This window comes from Plectropomus leopardus, chromosome 10, assembly GCF_008729295.1.
Source record: "Plectropomus leopardus isolate mb chromosome 10, YSFRI_Pleo_2.0, whole genome shotgun sequence".
Lineage (NCBI taxonomy): Eukaryota > Metazoa > Chordata > Actinopteri > Perciformes > Serranidae > Plectropomus > Plectropomus leopardus.
In genome coordinates this window covers 15,249,207-15,264,937 of record NC_056472.1, presented here as the reverse complement: position 1 = coordinate 15,264,937, position 15,731 = coordinate 15,249,207, and the positions used below count along the sequence as shown (strand labels likewise).

General features: G+C 39.9%; 1 protein-coding gene across 1 annotated transcript in view; it reads right to left on the bottom strand.

Moving 5' to 3' along the window:
* si:ch211-45c16.2 (mitogen-activated protein kinase kinase kinase 13) overlaps positions 1 to 14,546 on the bottom strand; it is a 40,157-nt gene extending 25,611 nt beyond the window's left edge. Inside the window, exons 1-2 of the mRNA XM_042494642.1 lie at positions 14,488 to 14,546; positions 785 to 869 (exon numbers count right to left, since the gene is read on the bottom strand). The gene's annotated coding sequence lies outside the window, so the exon portion shown is untranslated. The remainder of the gene's footprint in view (positions 1 to 784; positions 870 to 14,487) is intronic.
* Between the last annotated feature and the right edge of the window lie 1,185 nt (positions 14,547 to 15,731).

Genomic DNA, 15,731 nt, shown 5'->3' with positions numbered 1-15,731 from the left:
GAGATGAAGAGGAGAGGAGAGGAGAAGAGAAGGAGGAGGGGGGATGTATTTCAAAGCAGCACCAGCTGGGAACAGCAGGTTAGGCTGCAGTGGCGTCTCTGTAAGTAGGACAGACTGTTTCTGCACAAGAGGAAAATCCCTTTGTACAAAATCAGTAACCAGTTCTCTCCATGCTAACTGTATCCTGCATATGACTGCACTGTATCCGGTATGCATTTGTGACAAAGCATTTCACACATACAAGCACACACACAGTTCAGACCTGCTCCTGGTGTCAAATAAATTTTGGATATATAAGTGCACTTCTCAAGTAATTATGACTAACCTACATTTTCACCACAGGGTGTAAATTCTCTGCACAGCTGTGCTTCTTCTTGCCAGACTAAGAGGTATTTGCCTACAAACAGACTTCAGTGTTTCTACAGAGCACGAAAACCACATAGATCACAAGTGTTTTCCATGTATATATGTGACGTGCTAATATGAGTGCAGCCAATTTGCCAAGCTTCTCAGGATGCAGACAGAGCATTCAAATGTCAACTCAGACCACCTAACAGGAGTCCATACTCAGGAGGAATAAGAAAGTTCGAGCTCCAGGCTGGAGGACTGTGACAGTAGGAAAAAAAAGGTCAAGTCCAGACCTTTTTCATTTTTGTCAAAAGAACTGTTTTTTTTCTCCCCCTAAAAGGTTATTTAATACCCCTCACAATGTGCTGAAGTAAAACCACTTTTCTCAGTCATTCAGCTTCTTAGCATTAGTGTGCAGGGGAGTACTTGTACTGACCTGTCCGATGGTGTCTGAGTCTGAGCATCTCACAGGTTTGATGAGTGTGATCTGGACTCCCTTTCGGCTCTGTCTTGCTTCTCACCTGCGCACGCACACACCCACACACACAGACAGACACAGACACACACAGACACACACAGAGCAGAGATAAAAGGTTCATCAGAATCAGAATCAGCTTTAATGGCTGAGTAAGCATGCACACATACGGAGAATTTGTCTTTGTTTTTTCGTGCTCTTTATGAACATTAGAGCTGGGTATTGTCTCAAAAATTTCAATATCAGTACAAGTGCCAGTATCTTTAAGGCCCTGACACACCAAGCTGACGGTCTGCAGTCGGTAAATGTTAGGCCATCTGTGAGCATCCTAGGCCCATATTGGCGCCAGTCGTCTTTTTTCCCCACCAATTCAGCATATTGCATCAGCAGCACAGCCCATCAGTGAATGAAACCACTCTGGCAGTTCAACACAGCGTACGAGAAGAGAAACGGACGTGAAGAAAGCAAACAAGGAGCTGAAGTCAAGAGGGGGTGAAAGCAAACTTTTTATTTTAGGTAAGATTATCTTTCTTGCCACTGAGCTCTTAAACAAAAACACTTCATAATTGTTTGTGTTATTGTTCACCAAGGGACATTAAATATGATTTCTTTCTTCTTTCTTCTCTTTCAACGCCTGGTTGTGTTGTTAATGTGCCAACTGACTAACTAGCATCTTTAATCTGTCTTTATGGCCTTCCAGCTTCCCTTTCTTAATGCCAAATACAGACATATGCTGCCTGCTTATATGGAGAGTTATTTCCTCTCATGGTGCAGGTGCAGAACATACGTGTTGGTTGGCTGTTGGTTTACTGTGTTCATGTGCAAATTTTAGGCTGATACACGAGCGATACACAAGTCTATGATGCACAATTGGAGAGCTAACAAAGGTATCGCCATCTGCAACATTTTCAGGGTGACATTAAGAAATTGACTGAACAGTGGAGTCACAAGATAATCAAAAGGCCGCATAGAAAAGGGGGCGCAGCTCAGATGGAGGGAGGTAGTGTTAGTGTGTGTCTGTAGTGTGTGTGTGTTGGTGAGTGGTGATGGCACAGATTGAGACTGACTGTGGCCAGAGGGGGTATATCAAAAGAGACTGATTGAGAGGGAGGGCCTGCGGGTGAAAGGAAATGCTCGGGGAACAGATGCTCCACCCAGTCCTCTCGTTACAGGGCCAAACCTCTGGGGAAGATGAAGATGGAGAGAGAGTAGTAGGAATGTAATGGTGCATTGTGGGTGAGGGGGTTGGGAGATTGGAGCAGCATTGTCAAATCGCCGTCCTCAGGCCACACCCCAACAGGGGACACTGCCAGAGGAGGAGGCCTGGTATCCCGGGGCGAGGCTGAGGGGGAGCCTTCCAAACACGGCCTATAAATGGCGTGAAATGACAGTCAGATGAGTCACGGTGCAGATGGCTGTGGATGGTGGCTCTAATTGGACTGACGTTAGGGAATGGTGAGTGTGTTAAGCGGGTTGTTGGATCTGTGAAAGCTACACCTTTGTGATGCAAAGTCCAAAATTAACACAATGTCAAACATTATTTGGGCCCTGAGGAGCACAAGAGTGGGCGTGAGCTGAAATTGCTATTCTTGCCGTGTGCCTGAAGACACACTCCTGTAAACACTGCATAAACACAGCAGGGGAATTCCCAAAAAACGGCTCTAGTTAAATATTGGCAAAGAGAGAGAGAGAGATATTAGATATCCATAGGAGCATGGAATTCAAATATGTGATGTGTTTGCTTAGCGAGGACATCCAGCTCTGCTCTATAGCCGAAATTCCAAAGGTCAGCAGATCACAAGCCTGTGTGCTCACGTGGGAACAAGCAAAGCCCCGTTGTATAATGAAATCAAGCCAGAAACACCCAGAACTAAGTATTCTTCTGTAGACATTGAAGAATTTTCAAGCCAACACAGAAAATTGACTTGTGATGACACTGTTTAAGGATTTTAAGAGATTTTATGACCAAAGGATGCACTGTAAAAAACACCACACACATCTTAAAGTACTGTAGTAACAAAAAAATAAACTAATAAGATAACACGCCTGAAACTACACAAACTTCCCTCTTGCAGATTCTGAAGTTTTATGTGCACAAAACTCTGCCAACCAATGGTTACCTTTCTCAGTACAAAATCATAACTCATGTTCATGTCCCTAAGAGTTACAATTTTTGGACCCAACTCTTAATTTATGTTGCTGTTATTAGTACTGTAACTATTATTTAGAGTTAAATTATTGTAGTAGGGTTTGGTCTAATTTATTATGTAAATTTGTTTATAGTGGGTTTTCTGATCATATCTATAAGGGGTGGAGGAAAAATCAAAACAGCACAGTATCGTGATATTTTTGCATGGCAATATCATATCTATACATAGATGCAAAGGAACAAGTTTTTTAGCCTATATATTTTCAATGAAACACATATATGGTAGCATCTTAAAATAATGAAATCAGTTGCTTCTACAGTCCACTTGATACAATTTGCTGCAATAAAAAATGACTGAATTGAGATTAACAGACTGAAAACTGTATGAGACAAAATGTTATTGCAATACTCAGCACACTGCAGCACATTTAAAATTGCAGTAATATTGTATTGTGAATCAAGTGTCCTGAAAATATCGAATTGTGGTTCCTCTGGTGATTCCTAGACCTCATATCTATATATTTAAGCATACTTTAAATTGTTATATGTTGTAGGACAAAAAAAAAAGGAAAATCATTATATGTTTCCTTTAAGTTCATCAAAGTGTTGATTTGTGAGGACTTTCTATTCATCCATCCATCCAGCCATTGCCATCAAAAACCCATGGAAGTTGGAGTGATTCATGAAGAGAGCTGGCTTTAATTTTGGAATTAGATGTGATTCTCTCATTGTATTTGCTCAATTCTTAAATGTTACCACACCGATTTAAATTCATTTAACTGTAATTTAAAGTTTCAAATACCTCTGGAGAGCAACGAGCAGGGCAGCTCAAATCTGACCACACTAATTTTCCACCTTGATCACAGCTTCCTCATGTAGAAACTGACTTTCAGTACATGTCTGCTGATTAATGACTTCATTACAGGAAAAATCCCCAAATAAAAGAAAAGCTCATTATGCAAAGACAGTTATTTTGTGATCATGAGTAAACAAAACACTCATGGCCTCTGAGGTGCTCTCAACACACCTCTGCTGCGCCGACCATCTGCCACATTCACTTTTCTAAGGAAAAACATGGACAAGCCACTGCCTGACGACTTCAGGTAATGCTTTGCTGTGCCTCCGCTTGCTTCAAACTGTGTTCATTCAGTGTCTGGGTCAATCTTTTTTTTTTTGCCTCTTATGTCACAGCCAAAATCTTTAATCATCACCAGTCACTAGACAATAATGATTTTCTCAAGTGACAACAATAATGAGGCATTAACTAAAAAGTACATCTTACACATCGGCCTTAATCAAAGACATGTTATGATTTAATCCTACAAGAAAGTGTGTGAAACAAAACTAACAAACCCCTTTAGATTTGTAATTTCTTGTATAGTCTAACAGTACAAAACCCCCAAACATTCAATCTACATTAATATAAAGAAGGATAAAAGCAACAAATCTTCAGATCGTTGCTTGAAAATGAAAAGAAATGAAACTCTTGATCAAATATCAGTCATTGATTGACTAATTTCAGCTTTAGTCCATACAGTGTCTTTCAGGTTGTTATCAAATCTGTCATCAATCCAGCAATATTTAAGCAATGCCTATGAGTTAATCTACAAATTACTTTGCAATGGTATACTAGCCCAAAGGTGTACATTTGCATATCTACGGTACTAAAAAAAAATGCAACTGAATGAAGAATCTAACCATTATTTTACTTATTTTCAAAAGAGAGACTTTTTGTACACTTTCATCCAAAACAAACTGCTTTCAAGTTTTAATTATAGTAATAAAATGTATTAAAAAAATTAACAAAAAGCCCCTTTGTTTTCATTCCTTTAAGTGTCACTGTAGCAGCTGAATTCTGTAATACCGTCATACTTGATATTTTATGAGACAGCCATGAAAGTCTCATACCGTTGCAACCCTATATTACTTGCCCACAAAAAACAACCTAGAAATTTTGAATTTAAACAATTAAGTTTTACATTTACATTTTCCAAGGCCCCTTAATAGGGTGTCTAAGGCTATAGTTATAATCAGATATTGACATCCTTTCATAGTTTTTAGAGGGCTTTTATGTTAAAAATTAACTTCTTTAAACATCTCCAAACCAGAGAGACAATAAGAGTCAGACCTCAGAGTATTAGCGTTTCTCCAGCGGTGACCAAAGCCTCCTGTTCTGTGTCCATCACCAGCACACAGACATGATGCACAGCCAGTCAGTGCTCCATGTGCCCTGGCCTGGCCTCTGAGTGCAACAGAGCTGTAAACCACACTGGCCCAGCTCCGTTATACACACTCATTACTATTTCACCAGCAGCGGAACAACAGCACTGACAGCTCCTGTGTCCTCCACATTAATAAGAGAAAAAGTGCCATCGCAGCTTACAGCGGTTTATCTTTACAATCTGCCATCGCATGAAGCAGCCAGGTACAGACACGCTGCCCCAAACACACACACACACACACACACACACACACACACACACACACACACACACACACACACACACTCACACACACACACTCACACTCACACACATCTATGATTCCACCATTACAGACACATGAATAAGACATCCATGGAGGTTTGCTTTGCTCAGTCTTGTAGTAATGTTAACATTTCCAGGTATGCTGGGACCATTCTGCGGACCATGAAATTATGATAAAAGCACTGGTGAAAGAAGTATCGAATGTAGCAATGTGGCCACAAAAACTCATCCAATGCAAATTACAAATGTCACGTAGTAAACAAGTAAAAACCAAAATTAGCCCCTGTGAATCAATGAAAACTCATGCCGTCAGATGAAATCCTTGTTCAGATGATATATCAAACACTGTTTTTTTTACAGTAAAAAATCAGTTAAAGTTGACTTTTTACACTTAAAAATATATTTTAAAAAGTTGCCCAAAAAAATTAAAAATGACATTCTGTCGCAAAGTTTGGGGCTTTTCATGATTATTCTAATTGAAGACAATTTGTGAAAACTCTTCATTGATCAAAGAACTTCTGCTTTAAATCTCAAATTTTCCAGTTTTACACTATTTTATGTTGACAAAATCCTTCTACAGCTGCTTGCACTGACAATTTAACATTTGAGAATTATTTTAGATAAACATGTTTTTAAGGTGCTGAAAAGTATTGATGTAGTAAACAATAATATACACTTAATACCAGTTCAGCTGTATCTCCAACATAACAGTACCTTGCCAGAACACAGTAGTTTAGTCTACGCTAGGTAACTACACTTCAGGGGTAAATAAAGTTAAGACCAGAATCTCACTTCATTATTCATTCATTATTCATATTAGTTTATTATAAGGTTATTATTTTTGGCATTTTAGCCTTCATTAGATAGGACAGATCAGTAGCATGAAAGGGGGAGAGAGAGTGGGGGCGACATGCAGCAAAGGGCCTCGACCAGAAGTCGAACCCGAGGCCGCTGCGGCAAGGAAACTGCCTTTATTCATGGGGCACCTGCTTTATCCACTCAGCCACCGACGCCCCCAGAATCTCACTTTTGACATTTGTTTTTATCATACAAAATACTGGCTTATACAAATACATCATTTCATAATGGTTATAAAAAAACTACAAAAGGCAGCTACAAAAAACAAACCAAAACACCAGCTAATCTCGACTGCTGGGAGAGCTAAATCAAATTAATTGTGAGGGAAGCGTGCATCTTCTAGCACCAATGAGCTAGCTGATGTTAAATCTCAGCCGAGGAGGACGCCATTAATGTTTACATCTCATGCTATCACAAGGACGAACCTCTCATCCATTAGTAGATGCACGCGTCCTTCTGCACAATGATTTCATTGGCAGCTGTAAGAAAATAGTTCCTATATAAAACTGCTCACAACAAGGTCTGTGGATTATCTTGAGTGACTGGGTCATAATTTCTGGAAAGACACACTGCGGTTTGTCGCTTTAAGCACCACAACCCGAGTGCCAAGTAGTTCCATTATATTGGAGAGAAGCCATAAATCTCTGGGGTAAATGTCAGCAACTCACACCAGAATAATCTAGACTGATAAATGGCATGATAAATGATAAATGGACAGTTAAAAGGAAAACTATATTTGGATTTTGGGGTGAACTGTCCCTTTAAGATTCTTTTAACCAGCACATTTATATATAGTAAACTTATTATATCAGTGTCAAAGTAATTATTAACATATTTCAGACAGAAAGTAGAAAGAACACATTTAGTTTACTGTTTTTCCATCATTCGCTGAAGACTGTCCAAAGAATAAGTGCTAATTTGAATTTTTGAGTATTGGGGATAATCTGCTAATATGGATAGCCTACTATCCCAGGCAGCTGTTACTCCTACAATATCTTTTCTTTAACTTGAGATTACTAACATTTTTATTTTTACTGTACAAAAATCCTTGTGATTACATGTCTCGTTAGCAGCGTTACAACACTATCATCAAATGCTTTTTTGGTACCAACTGTAATCCTATAAATCAAACAGCTCAGGGCCAGCTGGTCGGCTGTTGGATAAAATGGAGTAATTGGAAGAAAGAAGTCAGATGAGTCAGGGAAAAAACCTAAACTAATGAGTATAGATTGGTCCTGAGTATGTTGGCTTCGTGCTCGAGGATAAACCTGTTTGGCTAAGATGGATGATAGAAACGCAGCAGCCCGGCTCATTGGTTGGTTTTACAAAAGCGGGCATGGATGAGTGAGTCCTGCACACAACAACCTCTGATTCTGAGAGACAGATAATGCTTGTGAGATTACCGTGCTGAGCCCACCAACAACCCCACAGCCTGACCAATCCGCACTGAGAGGAAATTACATAACAATGACTGTTCAACGCTCCCGCAGGATTCTGCCCGCACCACAACTATCCATCCATCCTGGTTCCCTCTTTATCAGTTAGACTGCAGGAGCAAACAGATGAGGAGCAGCAGACAGAAAGCCTGGCTGCGCTGTCCTCCCGCCCAACTGTATGCACCTGCTAATCCCGAGCGTGATTTATGGGATTGCGTGCAGAGCTATAATGCAGAACACAGCAGCCAGTCTTAGATAACATAAAATGTTATGAAGGCTCTCCAGCCGTCTTGCTTCTAATTATTTTACTAAAGAGAATTACAGAAGTGGGAGGAGGTGAACACTCGCTGGGATGTCACATACACTTCGCCTCTTTCTTTCACATCCCTGGACGGAGGATGGAAGAAAGAGTGTGGGGCTGTAGAGGGTGGAAGGCAGTGGAGGTCTGCATGAGATTACAACTGTGTAGCTCTGTGTGTGTGTGTGTGTGTGTGTGTGTGGTGCTGCTGCCTGCTGCTCGCTGGGGTGAGAGGTTAGACGAACATGTGAGGTTACGTGTACAGAGACAGGAGGAGGCTCCAGGGCAGAGCATACACTTTATATAAAGCACTGTATGAAGCTGCGTGATTATCAGAAAAAGAAAATCACACTTATTAAATGCCATAACAATAATAATTAAATGAAGTGATTCTCATCAAAAACGTTTGTAAAACTGCCACTAACAATTATTAGTATTAGAGATAAGTAAAATTTAATCTTTGCCAATACCAATACAGAGTACTTAATAGATACTCATATTGTGATTTAGGAGTAAATGCAATATGGCCCTAAAATAATACCACAATATTTCAGGGTATTTTTGCAATATCCATGTTCTTGATGATATGACAAAATACTGAAAAATATATTATTAATTTCAAGAACAAACAATAACAACAAAAAAGTGTTATAGTTTTATATGTCTGTGTAAAGGGAACACTTTGCCTTCAAATATTCAGTTAAAAGTAAACAAAAATTATCAGGCATTTCTTTAGTTTGTGAACAACAATGCAAGTACCATTTGAATGAAGATGTTTCAAAACTACTTATTATTTCTGTTGTAAAGTTGGAGATTTTAACATGGGGATCAGTGGGGATTTACTCAGTTTTGGAGCCAGCCTCAAGTGGCCATTCAATGAACTGTTTTTGGCATTTCCGCATTGAATTCATTTCTCAGCCTCGGGGGTTGCCTTTTGGGCTGCACATACAATTTGCCTTTTATTTTGGCTCGTTGCTGCTCCAGTTAAACATTTGCTCTGGTCACATGGTCCGTGCTTCACATTTATGCCTTGCGATTGATTTAGGAAATAATCCTGATTGAATTAGAAGAGCATTACTCACGGACAAATAAGAACGCAATATACTATGATCTATGACTAAGGGTGCAACCCTTTTATTCACATATTATTCTACAGATGCACACATCAGAGGTGGGAGATAGCAAACCACACACACACACACACACACGCACAGCCTGTATGACTTGTGCATGTGCTCTGGTTCTTGCTCCTCCACTCGTGTGTGTTAATATGCTCCCCATGAGGCGCTGCAGGCTGTGGTAATTATAGAAGCTCGGCTCGCAGACGCATCACAAGAGAGAAGTACATTTAAAGCCATGTGCAGTTACATGAATACAGTACACAAACCAAGGCACACACATAACTAAATATTGTAAATGGCTGTATCGAAAATAATCGTCCACATTAGTTGCATTTTGGTCATTTTCTCACGTAAAATCGGTCTCCTGTGAAGATTGTCATGGTGTTTGACCACATTTAATAAAAATATGTGCACAATTTCATTCAAATATGACTGTGGATTCATAAAACCAGCAGACCAATCTCCAAAATTCATCCACCATTGCTCCAGCAGGTAAAACCTGCATAATATTAGCAGCAAACTCCAGGCTGAGCCCAATACTGAGTGACTCTAACCCCCTCACAGTCAAAAATACCCCTGCCCTAATATAAAGACATGTCGGGCTTAACCCACTTCTCCACAGATTCCCAATCTTTAAACAGGCTGACCAGCAGAGTGAATGTGTCTATTAAACCTTTTGGCAAACGATGACTGCGGGAGAGCCAACAGAACAGAGGGGCCCGGATGATGGAGGATGCTTACTTTCTTAATCAAGCTGAGTTGCCATTATTGGCATTTAGCGGTCTGATATAGATGTGAGGTGTGCCAGGCGGGCTCTCGGTGTGACAAGCTGGCCCTGCGTGTGGCGCACAGTAAGCTAAGGATGGGATGGAGGCAGGGGCTCAGACAGTGTCATTACAGAAATGTCAGTCAGGAGGAGGGAGAGGAGGAGAGGGCCTGAGGGAGGAGAGGGGGAGAGAGGGGGAGCGAGTATGACAATAAAGAGAGGGGAGAGGAAGGGGGCAAGACATTCACGTCCACATTCCTCCCTCAGCCCAATGTTTCTTGTTTGGCTTTTTCCACTCAACTGCCCTTCAATGGCCGCGCTGCACGCGATGTGTACAATGTGATGTCTATTTTTAACAGCCGCAGACATTTACTACTGTAAACCAAACACGCCTGAATATATCTGATATTTTAAAAGATGATTCTGAGACAGATGATGAATTTAGACCCTTTATTTTGCACTTTTTTTTGTTTTTGAGACAGTTGTGTTTTGTAATCTCCTTTTTTTTTTTGCTGTTTTGGGTGTAGGTCTGTAATTTTTCTGAAAATTTTCCATCTATAAAATTATTCAAATTTGCTAGAAATTCACATTAATATCTCTCACAGCCCAATGAAGATGATGTCTTCAAATGTCTTGTTTTGTCAAACCAACAACAACGCCGAGGACAATGGCAAACTTTTTTTTGTCTTTTTTTTTTTTTAATGGGTGTGTGTCCCTTTGTATAATTCTGTGTCCCCTCTCTAAATCCTCAGGTTTTTGCAGGTCTGTGAACTCAGCGCAAGTAGAGCTCTCCATGAGGCCGTTCTTTGCTCAGCAGCAGTTTGTGACTCGCGGGGTGGATAATTTCAGAGCCTTGAATCACAGTATGTGTTCTCAAAATGCTTCACAGGCCCACAAGTTTAAGCGTCTCTCATAGAACTGGAGATTGGAATCACAATTGCAATCAGATGATTGAAACGAATGACTTGTACTAGTACAGGTTACTGTATGAGGCGTGTGCTCATCTGGTGGGAGCAGCTAGGACAGAGAATTTAGGGAAAGCTGCAGAGGCTGTATTGTCAAATTCTTGTTGATGTGTTTTAATGCCTTTACCAGAAAAACTACCTACACCGGCTTTAATTGTTTTCACACAACTAAAGAAAAGACCCACAGAGGAGTTCCCAGTTATTCTGTTAGTCCTGCTTTAATGATGGCATCCCAACTGACATCAGAGTGATGGAGATGTCAGTCTGCACTCGTCCACACCGTCTTTACAGGAAGTCTAATCAACCAAAAGTGAAAACAAAACACCTGCAAGTGTGGATGTGATGGAGAGTAACTGATGTAGACAAGAAAAACCCCTTATACATATGACCTTTCAAATCAGACAACAATCGTGATTGATCTTCATCGAAGGCAGCACACCACTGATGATGACAACACATACAAAACCTTACATGTTAAATGCAGATTCATCTTATGAAACACAGCAATGAGCTTATTCATTAAGCCTGATGGGACATGACACTGACTGAAGTCACCACTATATAAATGCGACCCAAAACAAACAAGCCGAGTCTCCGGGGCTGGGATTAGAGAGATCAGACCAGCTGCAAGGCTTCACTGCTGCTGTCGCTACACATGTCAATTACATAAATACAGCTTCCTGTCTCTACGCCAGCATTAGGGCCCGCCCCTTCCTATGCCACTGCTGATGTTCTGCTCAACGTGGCACTCAGAAACTCAGATGTGCAGGTACTCTTGACACCTGGATAAACACCATGTTGCCATGCAACAGCATCAGCAGGCTGACCCACTTTTTCAGGAAGAGGGGATTTGAGCACTGAACCACTTAAAGGATAAGGGGAGTCGTATATTATATTATTCTTATTGACACCAAAATCCATGAAAGACACAAAAACAACTGTATTAGTATGTCTTTCAACATGTCCCGTCCTGTCTGTCACACTCACACTCAAGCCCCGTTCATTTCTACTAAAGATGTAAATGTTTGGGTCAAAACTGTTTTCATACTTGAAGCCAAAATGGATGAGAAGTCAATAGAAATACATCATTAAATACAACAAACAGCTGGGAACTGTAGCTTTTATAAAATGTGACTCAAACAGTAGGAAAAATGCAAAACTGGCCCACATGTGTCGTTGCTCACGTTTGCTGTGTACCTGGTGTTGGGTGTCTCTGTGCCATAGTTAAGAACACCTGAGAGGTGTAACCTTCAACACGCTGTTAGTGGGGGACCACATTTAGCTGATTGGTGCCGAGTGTGTGACCTGTAACTGCACCGAAGATGGGCCGCAGTTACAAGAGAGGCAAAGCCATTAGTGACACACGTGGACACTTACTTGAAATGTCGCACTCAGCACAATGAGGGTGGAACACAATGCTGCTGCCGCTGTGAAAGCACACAGCATCCACCACTCACACGTGTAACGGGTGAAGGATCGACTCTGATTTGTGTCAGATGGTTGCTGAGAGCGTGCACGGTGACATGTTACCAGTCCCACATCTGCCACACGACACACCACCGGTGTATATACGCCTAGGTAGAACTACTGCGGTCTCTACAGCAGCAGTCCTGCAATAAATCCCACCTTCATGAAGGTTTTAATGACAACATGATTATTGTGGCCAAAAGAGTTCGCAATAACAATATTATTGCAATATCTATAGACATTTATTTACTTATTTATTTGGGGAGGGCAATTATTTTAACTTTGTTTATTGTGAGTTTTATCTCTCTCTCTCTTTTTGTTGGAAATGAATTACACTAAAAATATAAACACAGGAAATATTTTAACCTTTTTTCCATGTTATTACTTGATATCCTCCCAAAGCACAAAGATTAAATTTATGTGACAAAAAGATGTGGAGCAAATTAACCCAGATTTATTGCAAATGCATTTTGTAATTTTGAGGAAAAGGCAATATGCAAAAACATTTTGCAAGTAATTGTAGTTGTGTCACAAAAATGACACGATAAGATACATCTGCTCAATTTGCACTTAATTCTTATGATTATATAAAAGTAATGAACACTTTTTAATGGGTGGCTATTCCATTACAATACTAGTAATGCATTTTAAATATCTTAATAGCATTCAGTTTGTTGAAGGATGCACAACAACTTGATTGGGACTTGGGTCTGATTCAGGACTTCCTAATGTTGAGACAGATTTCTGGTTTGTAACGCTGTGTTAGGGTTGCAGTGCTAATAGATTTTCACAGTAAGATAAATGTCTCAGAAAATATCACAGTATCACAGTAGACTACTACAGAATTATTACTACCATCAGTGTAAAAAATAAACATTAAGCTTTATGAAAAAAAACTGTTTAAACGATAAAGGGGGTCGACTGATATTAGTCTTTCAGGGTTGATACCAATTATTAGTAGTTAATAACTGATAACCGATATTCGGGACCAATATGCATTTATAAAAAAAATAATAATCTTGCTGTCGATATTTTGAATTTGGAACATAACAAAGTCCAACCCCAAACTTTGTTTAAATGCCTTTAGCAACTGTTAAATCAAAACTGAAACATTCAACATCATATACAGCAAGTTTCCAGCTACATTTTTAAAATAGAATAAATAAATGATAGAATAAATAGAAATAGCTGTCTGAGGTTTTACAAAGTAAAAGTTCCTCCCATGCTGACACTTTATTTGCATTTTTTCATTAATTAATTTTAATCCGTGATCATTCAAATAAAACGCTGATACAGATAATCGGCAAAATGCCAAATAGCCCCAGTAATCTGTCGACCCTAAACAAAAGCTGAACATTCATGTCAGCGGGACCTACTGCAGGAAAGAGTAAATCTGACTGCGATATTTTAAGTCAGGCGTAACTAACAAACTGGCAACTGAGTGTTTCCTCCATATAACAACAAATATCCTATTGAATAGAGACCACCGAATAATAAATCAGAGCCTAACTGTACCTCCTTCTTTAAAGCCACGTAGTCAAAAAATACTAAACAAAAGTACATTTAGAGTAACATCCTTCTCATAAACAAACACTTCTTCACCGCCCACTATAATTTAGCCTCCTCTCCTGCAAAACAGCACACAGCAGCCTATAATTTCCTGCTTCTCCTTGTTAAAACACACAAGGAACGAGTTTTTTTTTCTTCTAGTCCAGTATTCATCCACACTGTCCACTTGGTTACATAATGAAAGCGAAAAACAACTCTAACCTCTTAATACTTGCACGCGCTGGACTTTATATCTGTTGTTTGGCTTTGAGTAAATCAAGCTCGCGCTGCAGTCTGTCTCTGAGAACAGCTGCGTGTCGCAGGTGTATGTTTGTAGCTAAAATTTCGCTTCTAAACAGTATTAACAGTTGGTTTCACAGTCCATAGTCGTCGTGTAAATGCACACACACACACCGCAGCTCCACTGACAGCTGCCCCAGCCTGCACACTCAGCTTCATCCCGCAGCCAAACCAAATCCTCTCCCGACAAACTCCGCGCGTGTGAAGCGTGTTAATGTCACCGTGACGCTGCGTCTGTCGATAAAAGTCATAAAAATGTGAGAATATTACCGTTTGGCTCCGCTGAATCCCTCAGAGATGTCCGACTGCTCTCTCTCTCTCGGTCCATCTATTTATTATCCAATCCAATGGTATGGTCTTGTGAGCGTGCTACGTCACTTCCGGACACTCTGGCCGTACACCTGTAAACCCCAGCGCTCACGTCATCAAAGATCCTCTATTGAAGAGATGAATCAAACGACTGAGAAAAAATGGACTTAAAGTAGAAGAACATAATGCTGGTACGCCTATTTGTTCCAACTGATCCATGGTTCATTGTTGTATTTTTGCACGCACACACACACACACACATACACACACGCGCGCGCGCGCGCACACACACACATTTATATTAACTTAAGTTGTAGTTTTATACATTGCACTGTGGCATAAGACACTGTTTTATATTTTACACACTTTACACACTCAGCACATTATCCATATTATTTTAATTTGATTTAAATATTTGTATATTAGATGGCTTGACAGCTCCCCCTACAAGTAAAATTACCAGTGGAGCCTAGTGACACCATTTGATTTAATTGATTTTAACCATTTAATCATTTTTAGTAAAAAAAAAAAAAAAAAAAGTGGTAATAGCCTACATTATATCCCAACTACCGAAATAATGTAGTAACCTAAATATAAATGGTGTAGATTTTATAATATAGACCTGAGATATTCCTGGAACCGGGTCAAATTGTTTCTGTTATTTTTGTTCAGTCTTTGTTTCCATCAACATATAACAAATAATAAAGAAAGAAACAAGTTTGTATCTGTCTTATCTTGTATTGCTGTTTGTTTTTCACTATTTTTGTGCTGTTGTTTTTTTAATCAGTGCTTGCAGAGAGATATAAACACAGGAACACAAAATTGCTTTTACAAATGTACTTTTTCGTATTTGATGAATGTTCTTCTGACAAATCCGTGATAATTTCACAGCTCTGTGTTACAAACAATTTTGATGTATACAGCTTGGTCCACAGTAACAGCACAGCACTGACTCACGGAGGACTGACTCTCTGGTTGGCTGCGCTTTGTGGTGTCATGAAAATCGGGCAGAGTGAGAGTTCTTCATTTTTCTCCTCTCTGACGCTGTGGTTAAAAATAGCTTCAGTATCTTTTAAACGGCGCTGCGCCGCAGGGGACTTTACAGGACAAACACAAATAATAAAGACAGGAATGTTTGCGCAGATCAGACAGTTTAATGTTGAACACGGTGGCCTACAGAGTGCACAGAGGTTAACCTTTTAATT